Genomic DNA, 5,163 nt, shown 5'->3' on the forward strand with positions numbered 1-5,163 from the left:
TCTTGCACTTGACAGCGCCAACAAGAGAGTATTACTGCTCGACTGTCTCTCCTCGATGTGTTACTCTCATAATACTTTGAAGAAAAAAGTCCGTTCAAAGGGAGAGGAGATCAGCTATGTGGAGCTACTTCTGGAGGCATTTGCAGCTTCAGCAACTACATCTTTCATCATCCTGTTCCGGAAGAAACCCCTATCTGTTAAAACCCAAGAGGTCAGTTGCACACAAGAACTCACAGCAATTATGACAGCATGTACCAGACCCATGCAACTTCAAGCCAGACAAAATCACAGCATGGATGGAACTGTTGGGAATGACATTATTTACAAGTGATAGACATTGAGAGAAGGAGAGTTGGCTTTTTTCAAAGGTGTGCCCCATGATAAATCTAACATGCTCCAATGCCCCAGAGAATGGCCAGCCGCATATGTAAATGTTCATAGGCAGCACTAATGTATCTCAGGTTAAAAACTTCACACAAAGTTGGGTAGGTTTGGAAATTAGGGTGGATTTGTAAGGTGATGGGGAGGGATGCAAAAAAAGTTCAAAATACTATGTGTAGAATTCCTGAATAATTAGTATTATCTCTTAGAAAACAAGGGACTAATCTTTTCTAGATTGGTCCATTTGCCTGCAAATTTGATGATTTCCTTGTTTTTAATTGCTTAGTAGTATTCCATTGTGTAAATGGACCTCAATTTCTGTATTCATTCCTCCATTGAGAGACACCTGGGTTGTTTCCATTTTCTGGTTATTACAAATAAATCTGCTCTGAAAATGGTTGAATGAATGTCCTTGTTGTGTACTTGAGGATATTTGGGATGTATGCTCAGGAGTGGTGTAGCTGGATCTGGAGGAAGCACCAGATTGATTTCCAAAGTGATTGTACAAGTTTCAATTCTCACCAGCAATGAAGGAGTATTCCAGTATCTCCACAACCTCTCCAAGCATGTACTGTTTCTTGAGTTTTTGATCTTAGCTATTCTGATGGGTGTAAGGTAAAATCTTAGGGTCCCTTTCATTTGCATCTCCCTGATGTATAAGGAAGTTGAACAGTTCTTTTAAGTGTTTCTCTGTCCTTCTATATTCATCTTGAGAGAATTTTCTTTTTAGCTTGGTACCTCATTTTAAATTGAATTACTTGGTTTGTGGCTTTTTAATTTCTTTACTTCCTTGTATAATTTGGATATTAGCCCTTTGTCAGATATGGGGATGGTGAAGATCTTTTCCCAGTCTGTCGGCACTTGTTTTGAGGTATCCCACAAACAGAAAGACACACACAACATATACTCATTTACAAGTGGATACTAGACCTATAAGATGAGATAAACACACTAAAAGCTTTATACCTAAAAAAAGGTAAACAAGAAGGAGGACTCTGGTTAATATGATCAATCCTCACTTAGAAAGACAAATGGAATGGACATTGGAAGAAGGATTAAACAAGAAACAGGACAGGAGCCTACCACAGAGGGCCTCTGAAAGACTATACCCAGCAGTGTATTAAAACAGATGCTGAAAAAAAAATTAAAAAAAAAAAAAAAACAGATGCTGAGACTCTTAACCAAACTTTGGGCACAGTGTAGGGAATCCTATGAAAGAAGGGGGAGTTAGTAAGACCTGGGCAGGACAGGAGCTCCATAAGAACAGCAACAGACCCAAAATATCTGGGCACAGGGGTCTTTTCTGAGACTGATACTCCAACCAAGATCCATCCAAGGAAGTAATCTAGAACCCCTGCTCAGATATAGCCCATGGCAGCTCAGTATCCAAGTGGGTCCCACAGTAAGGGGAACAGGGACTGTCTTCTGACATGAACTCAATGGCTGACGCTTTGACCACAACCCCTGAGGGAGGAACAGCCTTGCCAGGCCAAATGCAATCAGTGATGATGAGACCAGATAGGCTAGGGTCAGATGGAAGGGGAGGAGGCACTCCCCTATCAGTGGACTTGGGGAGGAGCATGCATGCAGAGTGTGGAGGAAGGAAGGAGGGAGGGAACCAAATACTATGTGTGGAATTCCTGAATAATTAGTATTATCTCTTAGAAAACAAGGGACTAATCTTTTCTAGATTGGTCCATTTGCCTGCAAATTTGATGATTTTGGGGGATACAAATGAGTGAAGTGCAATTAATAAAGAATTTAAAAAAATAACAATTTAATTTGAAATTTAAAAGAAAAGAAAACAAGAAAGAAAAGTAAATTTAGATACTAAAACTGTGATGGAAGTTTTGGTTTCATTGTATATTATGTAAATATGCTTTTGTTTTAATCCCAAGAGTGAGACTTTAGTTGGGCTATAGTTTGTCCACACCTATTTGTCTCCTGCAGAGCATGGCTTTTGCCAGCTTGTAACGCCTTCCAAGTGTGGCACAAAAGGTCTGAGTACTCTGAAGGTAAATATGAAGGCGGAGGATTAGTGTGTGTGGCATTAAGTGTTGGTGTGCCCAAGCATGTGTCTGTGCATGTGACTGTGTGAGTTCGTGTGTGTGTTCTTGTGTAACAAAAGTGGTGTGATAGGGTAATTAAGACCTGAATTTGGATGCCTGGCATTCATGTAAATAGCTGCTGTTCCTGCATAGGCCTAAAATCACAGAACAAGAGAGATGAAGACAAATCCTTGGAACTCACTGGTTATCCACCCTAGCCAAATCAGTGAGCTCCTGGTTTCAGTGAAAACATACACTGGTGGGACTGGATAGTGGTTAAGAACACTTGCTGCTTTGTGGAGGACCCATGTTCTGTTTGCAGCAGCTACACTGGGTGACTCACAAACATTTGTAACTCCAGACCAAAGAGATGTGACAATTTTTTTCTGACCTCCACAGGCATGCAAATGGCACAAATGCATACATGAAGACAAAACAGGTGAACACATAAACTAAATGTTTTAAAAGATAAAAAAAAAATGAGTGGCGAGCAAAGAGGAAGACACCTGATGTGGGTCTTCAGGTTTCACATGCATGTATATCTGCATTCATGAACATTATCCACACAAATGACACATTCACAAAAATTTAAAAAATTAAAGGCTAGAGTAAGATGCCATAATGAATTATGCAACATACTGTCTAAAAGTGGAAAGCTGACAATACAAACACCTATAAAGCACCCAGGAAATAAGAACCTATATGAGCAGAGTGTAAATTGCCACATTAACATTGGAAATCTGTGTGGAGTTTCTTATATATAGTAAAAATATGCCTAATAATGTGCCCTAGCCATTCTAGTCCTGCTAGAAGAAAAGAACACAAATACCCACAGAGAGATCCAAGCAAGGATACTCACATTGAATTTAAGTAAGGCAATAACAACAGTAAACAATGGTAGACAATCTGAAAATAGGAATGTTCCAGGACTAGGATATGAGTGATGAAGGCTAGCTATTAGGCTTCCCAGTCTAGGAGCTACCATCATTAATTCACATAATTTGGTAAGTCTCAGCCTCATGGCTGTTCTGTTGAGGTTTGGTTTTGAAAGTCAATTGTCTCTTGCTCTGTTTTCTTTTCAACATTGTTATTTAATTCCTCAGGGAAATAAAAATCCCAGCAATCATTAGCCATTCACACACATTTGCTCAAATACACAATTATGTTGTTAGTCATCCTCACACATACAACAAACTCATGTATTCAACTATTCACTCTCACGCATTCACATTCATAAAAGAATAGACTCAAAACATAGAGATTCACTAGCATGCATACATACAGTCACATATTGACTCAGTGACATGCATTCATTAACATGTACATTAATATCTCATACATTCACACAAAAACACATTTTCTCTAACACTTGAAAATGTGTACTAAAACTCAAATACACGCATTCATTACTATAGATACAGTCACACCCATCTCCATTTGATCATGTGCTATCAGATTCACTATCACTGACACACACAACACAAACTCAAAGTCAATACTTTTACACGCTAATATACAATCACTTGTTACTTTGTTCAAATATACAGAAAGCTGATAAACTGTACACTCACTCTTACACAATTACTAACATACTCACACATATTCATATATGATGTCATATGCACACTGACAAGTTTGATATTTTGGGTAAGATGCACGAAGCTCCTGGTGCATTTCCAGGCATTATGGGGCCTCAGGTTCTGATGTCCAATGCCTTCCTTTCTAAGCCTAACATACATATTCCTGGGGCCTCCTTGAGTGCCCTGGGAAATGAGGCAAGCACTCTCCACCCATAGAGCACCTGGTCACCTGACTTCCATTCCTCCAGCAGACTACATGGGGTCTACCTTGAACATGTGTTACTGTTGGACTTTCTGCCCCACCCTATCCAAGCATCAGAAGAAGCCAGAAACAGGAGGAAAATTTATGAAGTTTATTGAACAGAAACATTTACTGAATCTATTGAGGAGAAGGGGATGACAACAGAGGAACTCTCCACAGAGATTAGAAGCAGCAGGATCTGGGCCACCCTCCTGGGGCCTCTCAGAATGGCCTTGTCTGCCCACCACACTGGGATCCCTCTGCTATTTTCTCTCTCCCCAAGGGCCCAAGAGTTGCTTCTGGCAATTCCCTCACACATTGGGGGAACTCTCACAGGGATAATTCACTGTAGGGTGGGCCTGCCCTATTCTGGCACAAGATGGTCACAGCACATTGCAAAGCACAACAAGGAATACCCCACCAGCCCAAGCAAACATAATCACAAGGAACAGTAAGTGTGGAACTTCACAACATATTCCCCAGGCCCCACCCATCCCCAGGTCAGGTCTTCCTATCTGCTCCAGATTGAAGTAAGTCAAAGGTGAGCATTAGCCAGTCCCTTGTCAACATTCATGGTCCTGCTGGCTGCCAGGACTGGGCTTAGCAACATTGGGGAGCACCTGATCAGGTTAGAACACTCTCACACACAACTACAGGAGAGCAAGCACCAGGCACCTGGCTTACTTGCACACCAGGAAATCAGACAAGGAGTTCACAACACCAGGTGGGAGATGAGGTAGCATCACCTCGGCACAGAAGCTCACATTCCCTATAGAAGTGGCTGACCAGGTAGTCAGGGCCTCTGGATGCCTAAGTTAATACACACCCCACTCACAGCTTTGCACAGGAGCAAAGGGTGGGGGCAAGCATACCAGGGGGAAAAGGGACTCCCTGGACAGCTGAGTCACTATGA

Source organism: Meriones unguiculatus (assembly GCF_030254825.1).
Source record: "Meriones unguiculatus strain TT.TT164.6M chromosome X unlocalized genomic scaffold, Bangor_MerUng_6.1 ChrX_unordered_Scaffold_30, whole genome shotgun sequence".
Taxonomy (NCBI): domain Eukaryota; kingdom Metazoa; phylum Chordata; class Mammalia; order Rodentia; family Muridae; genus Meriones; species Meriones unguiculatus.